The 14,126-nt window shown below is 41.6% G+C and overlaps 1 protein-coding gene across 3 annotated transcripts in view; it reads right to left on the bottom strand.

Annotated features, from left to right (window-relative positions):
* The window catches only part of LOC147640746 (uncharacterized), an 88,592-nt gene extending 76,359 nt beyond the window's left edge, over positions 1-12,233 (bottom strand). For 2 of the 3 annotated variants that reach the window (XM_086814659.1, XM_086814666.1), the window contains exon 1: positions 11,876-12,172. The gene's annotated coding sequence lies outside the window, so the exon portion shown is untranslated. Of the gene's footprint in view, positions 1-795; positions 1,339-11,875 lie in introns of those variants that run through there. The other variant, XR_015268324.1, reaches the window with a different exon arrangement.
* Between the last annotated feature and the right edge of the window lie 1,893 nt (positions 12,234-14,126).

Genomic DNA, 14,126 nt, shown 5'->3' with positions numbered 1-14,126 from the left:
ATTGTCTATTGGGTCTATTATCTCATGGAAACACTCATTAGTCAGTGTTTAGAATCTAGACTTGTAGTGATGGAAGCCTCTTTCTCTTAAGACTAATCATAAAGCAATAAGTCATTTGGTCTCTTGCAAGAGGGGGGGACTACATCTCATATGAAGATACTTAGTTCTAGTAATATAGTCCCACATTACCTCTCCCTCTTCTTGCTTGAGGTATAGGTTTATGAAATAAAGGGGCCATCGGATCCACTGGGTTAGAACCCCATAATAATGAATGTGTGCATTAAGAACTTAGATGGCCTCAAGTGGGTTTAGAGACCTAAACCACTAGCCTAGTTACCTTTAAGGTAAATTCCAAATGAATAGATCTTCATGGGATCATCAATCCTTCCTACAACTTTGTAAATTTGATCAAACTAGTCAAAGAAGATCCTTATACTCCTGAAAAAAATCATGAACACATAAGTGAGGTTCACGTGTGACTTTCCTTAGATGGTCAGGCTTGTGATATCTCAAGTTTTTCATGCCTAAAAAAGTTGCTTCAAAAGTATCAAAAATCATGCTTAGCACTTCATAATGATGAGAGGAATCATGAAAGCTACTCAAAAGCATGATGCTCACAAGTTTAGTTGACGTGAAAAACGATTGGAGACTCATGATTGTAGTATCTCAAGTTTTTCATGTCTAAAAAAGTTGTTTCAATAGGCGTGTAAATTATACTCAGCCTTCCCAAGGGATCACATAAGCCCAAATATCACATGTGAAGAATAAAATCTAAAGTTCAATTGACGTGAAAAACTAGTGGATCACATGAGCCCCAACATCACCTTACAAGAATAAAAATCTTAAGTTTAGTTGACGTGAAAAACCAATGAAGTTCACGACTGCAAGAATCTCGAGTTTAAAACCTCTAAAAAAGGTAGTTTAAAAGTAGTATGAATGATACCAAGGTCTTCAAAAAGTGATTAGAGGCTTCACAAAATAAGTTCAAAAACATGAAATTCAAAAGTTCAGTCAACATGAAAAACTAACAGAAGTTCAGTTCAAAGCTATCAACTAAGGTGACAACAAGCCTCCACAAAATGTGAGAAAGGCCAGCATTTGGTCAAAATCACTAAACAACAAATTTTTTTCATTATGAATATCATATTCATGCATGAATATCTTTACTAGTCGGGTGATAACATGTGTTGTGCTCACCCTATTAATGAGTCAATCACCCATACCTGTGTGTACATTTATATTACTTTTATCGTTTTTTCCTTTCCTTTTTGCTCTTGCTTCATTGCTCTTCCTTCGATTTGTGCCATCTCTCCCATGCCTCCAACAATCAAACATCACCTATAGAACCAAGGTAGGAGACTTCTTTGTTTATTGTTTCCTTCCTATCGATCGGTTTCAACTATCTGTTGTGGGTGAACATCCATGGTCTCTCGCTATCGCAAGGTTGTGAACATTAACATAGTCTCTTTCTCAATCAGTCTCTCTCACCTTTCATCAGATCCCAACAAAGACTTTCTTGCACTTTCTTGCCGTGCATAATAAAGACATTCTTAGCCGTACATATCAAAGGGAAAATCCCTAAAGCTAAGTTTTGAAGTCAACCATGCCATCATATCTCTACATATACTTTCCTTCACTCCCCTAATGGAACTGCAAACTTACACACGAGAATGACCTCCTTCAATCAAGGGGAAAACACATGTACTTACACATTCACATCTTCTTGATCCTAGACATGTACTCCTTATCCAATTTTGTGACAAAAAATTTGACTTGAATCCCTTGGGATATTCACAGTCGTGACAATCAATTCTCATATCTTTCATCTTTTCTACACTCAATACATCCATCTAACATCATTTTGCATCATAACACTAATTTTTAGTTGACATGAATTTATTCAATACCATGGTTTTTAATGTCACAAAAATCTTGAAAATTGCATGATCTACTAACTTTACCTCATAATCTGAGTAGTCTGTATTATTAACATGCATAAAACTTACCAAAACAAAACTTTTTTTTTAATTGTTCAAGAATGACACTGTACACACTAATTGTATCTTCTTTTAACGTTACTAGACCATCCTAACATCTTTTTGTCTTCAAACGCTAACATTTTTTGTTAAGATCTTGTTTTAACCTACTAGACTATCCTAACCTATTTTATCTTCAAATGCTAACATTTTTCAAACGCGAATATCTCAAGATATTCATGCCGTGAAAACTAGTTAGGTTTTTCAAACGATTAAAAGTTATAAGAAATGGTACTATTAACCTTGATCTCATCTTCTTTTGCATTAATGAACCATTCCAGCATGTTTGTGCTTCAAGATCATGATATTTTTTTGACATGAATATCTTAAGATATTCATGGCCGTGAGTTTTTTCATGCCTGATGAAACCTTTCCAGATCATCACACAAGTATATAGATAACTCCTCGAACAACAACTTCTAACACTAATGTACTACCATTTTAAAAAAAAAAATCCACGAAAATAGTTTAGAAGTCTCTCTACTAGCCAGCTTGCGAGACTAACAAATATGATGATTGCTTTTACAGGAGGACTCCGACCATACCTAGATTTAGAGGTGAGATTGAGTCTACAACATCTAGTGAAGAGCCATCAACATCCTTAAGCAAGCTTAAAGGAAAAATAAGCTAGCAAAAGAGGAAATCATCTTACCAACATACCACTAGTGTTTAAACTTTATGTAATTATCTTTAGATGTGTAAGTTCCAAAAGATTTATTTTTTATGATGCTACTTGAGTTCCAAATTTATCACTGGATTTATAAATAGGCATTATTAATAATATAGAACATATCTTGGATTTGCATATGATTCATCAAGAATAGACTTTAATGCCTTTTGCTCATACCTAATTTATATTTTTTGTACCACCACTAAACAAGTTACCTTATTAGATTGACATCAAATATTCCACCTCCATGTGATGTTCCCTTACCATGTAGTGGATGATACTATTATGGTCCCAAGCTTTTACCATTGATTTGTAAAATTTTCTAACAACGTTCTTGAAATTTAAGTGCATCATTCCACTGTAAATGTCATCTTTGCAAAAGCATTACCAACTAGTCAAGTGCAACCCATATGTTTCGTGTTAAGATTGGTCTCGTGGACATCAGTTTTTGGCCAGCTTGTGATCTTGTACTTTTGGTTGATCTTGAATCGAGCTTTGGTTATGGAATTAGTTTCCAACGATGACTTGGAGATAGTGAAACCTCCAGGGTGGCTTGGACCCTACTGTCCGCCCATTGTTTTTGCAAATTCATGAGGTCTTTTTTAAGTTGCTAAAATATGATGAAGTCCAAATTTATTTTACATCTTATTGTGAAATTTTATATGCTCTTTGCCTTTTTCATGGATGATCATATTTTAATCTATGTATTAGTTACATCTATCAACCTTCACCCTAAAGAGTTGATGCAAGAGTACTTGCAACCTCTTAAGGGGGTTGGAGAGTTGATGATTTGAAATGGTGCCCATCCACATTGTGATCCTTGTAGCTTGGGTAGCCGACTGGAAGCTTAAACCCAGAAGACTGAGGATAAGTGGACGGCTTAGGTATTCAACCTGGAGTTAAGGTTGTGAGAGACCTCATACCTTGATAGTTTACCCGATGGCTAGATGATAGCTGGGATGGGAAATTGAGGTGTTCGATTTGATGGTATTTCTCATCCTTGTTTTGGCACAAATTGGACTAGCATGATGCTAGGTTGTTCTGTTGGTTTGACCAAGAGGGGGATTTGCTTGCATTTAGATCTGGTTGTAAGGTGGAGTTGGTAAGCCCACCTATGACTTGTATCTAAGGGAGATTTTACACGCCAGGACCTATTACATGTTGGATCTCCTGATGCTTCTAAGTCTTTAGACTAGGATGGCTCTATGCTACTTGCATAGATAACCTCAAAAAACCTTGCAAGCTATAGTATCAATTTGTAAGACATCAAATTTCTTGGATGTTTGAGCATGGCACATTACCATAGTAAGGTAAATCTGTGGAGAGATTAGTCGGGGTGATCCTTGACTTTGTATATTGTGCCTCATGAGTATTGGATTCATCATACACTCTCATGATGGCTGAACTAATATAAATCTTGTACTTACTGTACAAAGAGGCAGCCTCAGTTGTACGTGAGGGAGATGAGAAGTTTGAAAACTTATCGTTCTAGACCTTGAGTCAAAGATCATTTGGCTATGCCCTAGATGTAGGGACAGCCATATTTGTGACGTTTTTGCGTGAGGTACCCACAAAGGTCAGTGATGCTCCATGTTGGATGTTGATCCACAGACACATCTGAAGCTCCGTGTTGGATGTTGATCCATGGAGGTGTTTAGTGCTCCTGGGTGGATGAAGTCCACGGAGGCTTCATACCTTTGGTTTTTGGAAATCAAAGGGAGATTCACCTATCCTATGGACTGCAGACCATGGATTTGTTCACTTCCTGGTGAGGGGAAGTGAACCTGCATGTTTGTCTTCAAAATTATTTGACGACGTTTATTCAAACACATGGTAGTCTGGTTGAGAAGTTATTTATCTGCCCCAGAAATTGAAATATTTGGATTTGTCCTTTAACATCCTTCTGCGGATGAGAAGAGTCTTATGTAGTTCCAAGGATTCCGAGAGTTAAGTCGTGAATGGCCAACCTTGAGAACTCATAGAACTCTGACTTTGAGACATATCCTACAGAATCTCTGTCCAGCGTTGAGATTCCTATATTTAGTTGACATGTGATAGCTTCTGTGGGAAGTCTGTTACTAGATCACACCTAATTTGGGGGAGTGAAAAGTAGTCATATGTCGAACCAGTTTGACTAAGATAGCCAGTTTTTTTGAGATGGGCTACTTAGCATTTGCATTTCGTTGAGCTTATAGAATCCAGAGGGATTTGACACCCTCCAATTGGATTGCTTTGAAATACTAGGTGACTCGAGGAGTTAAACCTTTTAGGCCAAGGTTTATTGAAACTTGTTGTGTTTTGGGATATCTCCTCGTTGTTGAGATATTATTAGCCAAACACATGTGGCAGTCGATGACTTTGAATAGTAAAGAGGACTTGCCTTCATCCTATTTTGGTAGCCATCTTACTGGCTGTTTTTTGGCAGCCGTTAGTATGATACTGCTTGCCTTCTTTGAATAGTAAAGAGGACTTGCCTTCATCTATTTCAGTGGGGTGAAAATCAGCAAGAACTAGCTGTCTCACTGGCTGTTTTTTGGCAGCCATTATTATGATACTGCTTGCTTCAAGTAGTCTCCATGAGTGTTTTCCCACATGTGCAGATATGTGTTCGTGCATGTGACCTCTAGTGTATATGAAACCTTCTTGAGAGCAGATTCTGTGTTTGAACGGATTCTGTTGGGAGTATGGAGATAATAATGTGGGAAGATGACTGCAGTTGTGCCTTAGCCATACTAGAAGCAGTGGTGGGATTTTTTCCTAGCATAACAAGCTCAGAGATCGATTGCTTTAAACATCTTGTCCGGAGGAAACTCTTTAACACAGAACAAGAACCGGGTTAGTTATGGTGTAAGAGAGCGTTTCTGGCCGAAAGACGTGGTGAGTGACATTATCTGTTGAGAGGTTGGTTGTTTTTGTACACATGTTGAGAAGCAACATGAGTTGTTTTTCCATATATTGAGTTGTGCTAGGGACTTCTCTTGCGTATGGTTGCATGTGCCACTTGTGTGGAGGTAAAGACATGGAGTGGTATGGTGCATAGACCTGTGCATAAGGCAACAGAGTCAGCATGACTTATTTTGGTTATATGAGTTAATTTGGTTAACTCTTGACTGTACTGATGTAATCTCTTGTATTGTACACATCGATAACTTTGTAGTACAGAGTCAGCTTGAGGCTGCTGACACACACTAGCATAGATGATTTGGCGTGAGGGCTAAACTATGTAGTGGACTGGTACTAGAGCTGGTAAGCGAGTTACCTTATAGGAATTCTGCGATTCCCATAGCTCAGAACCACTATAGGAGTTCCATTCTAGCTCAGGTAAAGGCTAGGGAACTTATGTGGATGCTAGGAAGGAATTTGCGAATTCGAGGTAGGGCTTACATTTTGTTTGTCTCCTAATAGGGATTCACGAGGACGTGAATCTAAAATAAGAGGGAAGTAATGTTATGTTCCAAACAGGTCTAGGGTGGGGTTAGGATAACCCTTGGTTATGGGATAAGCTAAACCAGGATTAGGGTTAGGGCTTCGCCAAGTGTGGGAACCACCACGATCCGCCCATAGCAAGATGAGGTTTGGAAGTAAGCCAGGGGCTATATATGGCAAAAAGCTAATAATAGAGCTAAAGGCTAATAATAGTAGGCTATTACTATAAAAGTGACTTGAGGGTCATTTATGAGGATTATTGAGGGTTCCTTGCGGTGGAGGAGCTCGACGGGATGAGCTCGGCCTCTAGGCCAGAGTAGCTACAGGCATGCATGCGGTTTGGTGGTATGGGACACCAGAGCGAGCTATGGTTGGGTGGTGAGCTGCTAGCCACAATCTTTTGCGATCGTTGATCTTGGATTTATCTAACTTTGATTTGATGCAGGTTAACTAAGTATGTGGTCCTTTACACCTAGTGTCCCATACCACTAGGCCGAACCATCTCACCTTACAACCCCATGGTCATAAGGTCTTGCACGCCCTTGGTAGCCCTCCTGTCTACCGTGTGGATACCTCAATCACTTATATATGCCCCAAAGGTCACTTATATAGCAATAACCTAGCTATTATTGGCCCTTGCTTTATTAATAAGCTTTTAGCCATTATTAGCCCTAGGCTATTAATTATAAGCTCTTAGCTAATCTAGACCTCATCCTATTAGCACCCTTAGTCCATGGTGAAACCCTCCACGTCCCCATGCCTTAGCTAAGCCCTATGTAACTATTTGGCCCTCCTAGCTCTATTTCACATAATGAAATCCATGCCCGGACACTAGGCAGGTGGAAGAAGACATGGGGACAAGGTCCATAAGGATTGATCAAGAAAAAGCACCATTCTTGGTCAAAAAGCAAGAAAAAGCAAAAAGTCAAACAGGGTTGACCACGAGCCAAGGGCACCATTGGAAAGAGTCCTTTGTATTCTAGGATAATCCCCCATTCCCAAAGCTTGTACTTTCCAAATATTTAGACATCCTGGAGTCCACCAGACTCCTTTCATACTGGGAAATGTCCAAGTTGGTGACAGTGGTGGATGCTGTTGCGGACTACGGGTTGGTGACACCTATGACTGGGGAGACTGAGGAGAGCTCCTGATACCTCAAGTGTATAGCCTCCTTTTCCCGTTGGTGCTCGAGTACCATACTTTCTCGATCAAGCTCACGTTGGTGTTCCCGAGCGGCGAGTTCAGCTTGACGCCGCTCTTCGTCAATCCTGCGTTGGGCTTCCTCATAGTCCCGTCTTTCTACTTTTTCTTCTTTCCTTCAGACCTCATCCTCTCTCCTTTGTTGTTCCATCTGAAAGAAGAGGGAGATGTAGTCGGGTGCTGCTGGGGGCAGAGAAGGACGTGCTACTGCTACCTCCAAGAGTTGGAGACGCTCCATGAGCAGCTGGTTCTGAGCTCTCAGAAGAGCTATGGTGTTTGCTGTAGGCAGAAGAACATGGTCTCCTTTGGGGAAGACGTCTTCCGGCTGATCAGTACTCTCTTCTGTAGACATGATGCTGAAGTCGGTGGTTGTGCCGGAACGCAATCTAACCATCCAAGGATTCCCCCACGCTAGGATACAGTGTGTGTGGACAATCTGAATCTGATACCAATGTGATATGCAGCGGAAGTCTTTGTATTGGAAGGATCCTGTCACACATGTCACAAATGCTCACACCGTCTTCTTTATCCTGAGTTTTGTGAGTTTAGCAATTCACTTTAATACTTCAAACTTTAAAGAGATATGAGAGAGAGATATGAGAATTGTACACCAGATTGGGTCCCGAATTACCCACTAAAGGGCTCCCTATCCCGATAACGAGATAGTATTTGCTTTATTACTTTAGAGGGAATGACTGTGCACTGTAGACAAGCCAAACGCAAGATCTCGGAGAATCTGAAGCCTCGCTGAACTATACACAGCTGTAGAAACACCTCAATGAACTGATCTCGAGCCTATGCACTCTTCCCAAGGGCATGAGAAAGGGCTGCACACCTGAGGCTGAGAAAAGAAGGCGGTGGACTGTTCTAAGCTATGTTAGAATGCTGTAAATGCTTATGAATGATAGAATACCTTTACCAGATGACTGGTGTATGCCTGGATGATGCACTGAATGCTGGATACTCATGTAGACTGATGAATCAAGGCTGAAACTGCTGGGAATCTGCAAACGCAGGTCTGTAGGGCTGTTGTAGGGCTGTAACGCAGATCTACACCTGTTGTATGACTGAAACGCAAGTTTACAAGGCTGGATATCTGCAAACATAGGGCTGTACTGGTCTGTGTACCTGCTGGTTATGCTGTATGCACAAACGCAGAGGTTGATGCTGATCTGAGGCCTGCAAGAGTGCTGACTGCAGGCGCCTATGGACTGTATGCTGCGCCTAGGTCTGCAGGGGATTGAAGAGCTGAACTGCTGTGTTAAAAGGACTGTTGGCTGCTGGCTGAAGGGGTCTGATGGCTGCGCCGAGATGGGCTTCAAGAAGGGCTGCAAGAAGACACCAACTACCAAGCAGCAGGAGTTCAATCTAGGCAGAAGGCAAGGGTACTCCAAGGGCTGAGGAGGAAAGCTCTTAGCACACTGAAGAGACTGAATGCTGAACTAAGCCCTATGCAAGCCTATTTATACTAACTAGGGGCTGGTCAAGTTGGTTGGTCATTTATTTAATAAAGTTTATATTTATAAATGACAAAAAATGCTAAATAAATACCATAAAATAAAATAAAAATACCAGATAAATCCTAGTAGATTCCCTAAGGTTTCTGGGATGTTCTAAATGATACACAAGCATATGAATGCATATTATGCAAGATGTAGAGTGCTTTCTGATACAACCCTAAGGCTTCTACCGACTCTACATGCATGAATGATTCTCTCCAAGTCGGTTAAGGGACTTGACTGACTAACTGACCCGCTAAGGCTGAGGAATGACATACGTAGCTCGTGCCTGACTTATCCTGGACTGAGGATGTACAATGGGGTCACGGCGTACGACAAATATCATCCTACTGGGTTCTAATAATGTACAAATGTTGCACTGCTGATGATGAGCCAGTTTGTCACCATGCACTGAGTGCAAAGTGCATGTGACACCTCCGTGGTCAATGGGGGCAGCTCCAGGGTGGCTCAGACCGCATGCGGAAACACCTGGAGGCCTTCCTAAGGATTTGGTGGCACGGTCCCTATCTTTAAGCCCCAGACCACCTGTGTGGTTGTTTCCCCCTTCCCCCATTGTATGAGATAGCCTTCTCCTCCTAGAGCAGCCAGCTGAAGGAAGCATCCTAAAACCGGTCTATGGACACATAAAGCGGTAATTCATTCACAAATAACCTAGACTTACTCAGACACACAATCACAGAATCCTCGCTCCCTCGCTCAACAACACATTGGCCCCGAAGTCCGGCGCCCCTTGCGGTTTTTCTTTATTGTTAAAAAGTTGGAAAATACAAAGCACGAGTGCAACAGAGCACTCTACTTGCACCAGCTGAGTTTTACGAATTCTGGGAGCAATTTGCTAACATAACTACACTAAAACTGTTCCATAACATCTCAGAATTGAGTCCCAACTAACAGGCTCACTTCCATAGGCATCAGACTACCCAATGGAGTCCAAAACATCACAATTCAGCTTGCTGTAATTTTTTGCCCAGACCTGTTTTCAGCTCTGTTTTCAGCCCAAATTAACCCTTGTACTGTCCTGGAGGACTTTAGCAAAGTCCTACTGCATTCTGGCATCAACCGGGCAACGTAACAGCCCAAAAACAGCACCTAAACAATGCTGAAACAGCGTTGTATTGAAGAGGTTATTACCCTCTTCCGTCCCTGCTTTGGTGTAGGAACTAACTACATCGGTTCCTGTTCAAGGAGGCAACTAGCCTCTGCATATAAACATGAAATTCACACAACTATACCTGATTTTATCTGATGAGAGCATTACCATAGTCTACAAGAGAGAGAGAGAGAGAGAGAGACTGTGGGGAGCAAGCTCAACCCTCAATACATGAGTTGCAGGGCAAGGGAGTGCACCACAATAGCTCTTAACCTGTAACAACCCACCATAATGGCTACAAATGAGCCTCATTCAGCCCAAAATCCCACGCTTCCCTCTTCCCAGTGTGGAAAATGCACATAAATTTGACACTTGGCACATTTTTAAGCCTTTTTCACATGCAATCTTCCAAGCTAAAAATCTCCTGACTGGTTCACATTCTCACAACAGTCCTTTGCCAGCTTTTGGTCCCCTTGACATTCTGCACAAATTGACGCAAACACATTTCAATTCCGACACTGCCCAAAATAGCAGTTCCCTAGATTTTAGGGATGATGTCATCTGCATTCCTTCTGGTCTCCTGACCATCTTTGACCACTATGGTCACTTCAGAATTTGCTTAGAATTCAAGATACATTCACATTTCGGTGGCGGCCACTTACTAGTGTAAACCGGCCTATGCCCTCATTCAGTGGCCATGTCCTGGACACTGTCATTCATCTTTCAGTGCAGTTCTCAGGCTTAGCCAACCACTGGTCCAAAGTCCCACTGGCTGACCCATTCTGACATTGCAATGGCCCAAGCCCTTCCAAGAGATCCCGGGGGAAAGCAACACCAACAAAAGAGAAAGAAAAGAAAAATATATATTTATAAAGAAATGTAAATAAAGAAAACAACTGCAAAAAGTTTCACCTCCTGGTGACACATCCTCCCCCTTTTGTACATCTTGACTCTCATTTCCCATTTGTGGACGAGTTTGTACTTAGCCCTTTTGGTTGTTTTCTTGGTAACTATTAGAAGGATCTTTTTCCCAGGAAAAAAAAACAATCCCAACATTCCATTAGGAGAATCTGCCAATGGATCTGAGGTTCTAACACAAGTAACTACACATGTTCTTTCAACGAAGAACGCCATGGTTCTAGGCTACTCTGCTACAGGTTGAAAAAGGTCAATTGGTTTTCAAGCCATCACTCACAGCTGAACAGCTTATAGTGTGATGACCAGCTTATGCTGTGTTCCAGCTCCCATGGGGCTGGTCGGCTGTGAGTGATGGCTTGAACCAATCTTTTTCTACAAAAGCCTGTCACAAAACAATGCATTTGAATTGGATCTGAGTAGTTCCTCATCTAAGATACACAGGACATGAACTGCCGAGAGAGAGAGAGAGAGAGAGAGAGAGAGAGAGAGGGGGAGGGAGGGGAGGGAGCAGCTCAGCTTGGCCAGGCTGTGTCACCCAAACAAATCTAGAAAAAACCTTAATATTTGAAATTCTGTTTAAACATGTATGCCCCTATAAATCTTCAAAGCCGGATCATCAGCCTGCTCCTTGCAACCTCGCTTAGTTACAGCAGGTCATGGATTTCGGAATGGCCATTGGAAGGGCCATCCTACAGGTGGGTGGTAGACAGGAGCCCCACCATGTCCGGATATTTTTGCCTGACATGAAGGCTGGGAGTGACATGTCAGTACGCAGTAAGCTAGGTTTTGTGGAATGCGAGCGACGTGTGGGCGATGGGAACTTTGCAGAAAACGGTGAGGCAGTGGTCAAAAAATCGCCGACTGGTGTGGAAATCAACAACCAGTGTCCAGGACGACATGGCAAGGAAGACAGAAAACCTTTTCTTTAACTAAGATAGAAAAAACAAGAGGCCGATTTCATTCAGATAGAACTTGGAGAGGGCAGAAAGCAAGCGGATCAGGAAAAGGGCAATACCTGTGGTGCCGAGCACGCATCTCTGCTAAGCCTCGTCGTAAAGCAGGAATCTCCTTGTCGTAGATGGACTTGGGCTCCCTACCTCCCATGCTATCCGTGTTTTTGTTCTTAGAATTGGGGAAGCCCCTTCAGGGGGGCTCACTCAAAAAATTGACGTGCCAGCTACCGAAAGTAGGGGCGAGCAGGCACGCACTGAATGTGTGTTCGAAGCTAATAGGATGTTAGCACGGCAAGCCGTCGCAATACGCTCATTGACCGGCCGACTCTCATCCCCCGTAAGGACGGATTACCTAAAGCCTTGGCCAAGGAAAAGTATTTACACAGCGTTTCCCGTATCCCACCTCTAAGCGCATGTGGGATTTTGTTATAAAAATCTTCCCCTACGAAGAAAGCTCAAGGATTCGGTTCTAGCCAATGGAACAAAAAGGGCTGCTTAGAAAACTAGCCAATATTTAGTGTTATGCATAATGTGTGTGTGTGTGTGTGTGTGAGAGAGAGAGAGAGAGAGAGAGAGTGAGAGAGAGAGAGAGAGAGAGGAGATTTAAGCATCTTGAAGAAGAAGGCACTTATAGCATTTGATGGATAACCACAACTGCTAATTGACAGGTAGGTTTTGAACACAGGTGGATAGAGAGAAAGAAGAAAGATATAAACTTATATATATATATATATATAAATCTCTCCGAAACGCCCAAATGACCTACGAGACCAAATACACAACACAAAGACCATGAAGTTCTCGAGACAAAATTTGTGGTCTAGTGAAATAAAATACCCAAAGGAGGAAAAGTCCTACTAATGAGTTAGTAGAGCTACGATGCTAGGCGTTAAATATGTTCATGTCAACTAAAAGAGATCTAGTTTTTTTTTGGGCTTTGATTTGGTTCTGTAAAAATGCTCTCTCTAAAAATCCGTGATAAGGGCTCAACCCTCATGATAGACTACATGTGCGCCTTCTTTGCAAGCTACTCGAATCTTGGCTGATTTTTGTGAGTTAAAGTGGGGTCAATTCCTATGCCATTTAGATCTTTGTGCCTTTAAGTTTGTTTTTTTATTTTAGGACCCTGTTATGGCTCACTCAGTCCCTTATCTAAACACATCAAACAGAGGCATACCTAACAAGCAACAACCGTTCGTAGGAATCTTTTGGTTAGCCGAGTCGGTAACCCTTGAGGCCTCTAAGTTCCACAACTCCTTGAGGCCTCTAAGTTCCACAACTCCTTTGAGAAGCAATTCCACCCTGCCTCCCGCGGTGTTGTCACACCGCCGCATTGCACTACGTGTACTTGTCCCTCCTCTCTCACCTCACTTCACTCACACACACTCACTAGCATGGATTAGAGAGAGATTAGCAAGATCAAGTCTCTATTGCACAATGGAAGAGTTATTGGTATTATGAGAGATTTTCACCTATATACATGGCCATAAGTGTTCACACTCACTTAAACTAAGGCTGACCGGGCACTTTAGGCTCATAAGAGGCCTAATGCTATTACAATGACTACTCTCATAATATATCCATAAAGTACATTACTTGGGACTTCATCCTAACTTGCTACCACACACTCTTGAAGCGAAAATTGCCATAAGTACTGCATTGGACCATTATGGGCGCTCATCTAAGTTGTAGATTTAGACATCGTTGCTTCATATCTTGAACGTATGACCTTTTGGTGTGTTGACCTTGACTCCTTGATGTAAGATAATGGTAGTAGCTTTTGTTAACCCTAGAACTAGGTTAACATTCTCCCTTTCCTAATACTGATCACGTCCTTGTGATCACATTGAAGACCTTTGTGTGAGGAGAATAGATAAGGTTTGTTGATGGCTTTTGATGTTGAGTGGCGTTCAATGGTCCTTATTTCTTTGGAAGGAATAAGAAAGACTAGTTAATTGAAAAGGTTAAAGATTAGCAGGAATTCCTAACGGGGTGGGGGGTTTTGCAAGTGATTACATTTTTATATTTTTTTGAGCATGCTCTTTTTTGGGTATATTCTTTGCTTGCTTTGTTTTTGACAATCATAAGTATAGTCACATGTTATTTGTGTTAGTTAGGAAACTAAGATATGTTAATAATGGGAGAGAAGAGAAGGATGGATCCAGAGGAACATAGACAAAATCATCAGAACAAGATTGTGATTCTCAGTTCCTCATCTGATTCATTGAAGCAACATTCACTTGAAAAATTTGGCCTTTGATGATGTCCCTTTTTGTGGCAAGTTAAATGTTGTTAAATAGGACCTATTTTTCC

This window comes from Cibotium barometz, chromosome 2 (genome assembly GCF_041138505.1).
Source record: "Cibotium barometz isolate CiBa-2024 chromosome 2, ASM4113850v1, whole genome shotgun sequence".
In the NCBI taxonomy this organism is placed as follows: domain Eukaryota; kingdom Viridiplantae; phylum Streptophyta; class Polypodiopsida; order Cyatheales; family Cibotiaceae; genus Cibotium; species Cibotium barometz.
The sequence above is the reverse complement of the archived record's forward strand: the minus strand, read 5'-3'. Positions and strand labels throughout refer to the sequence as shown.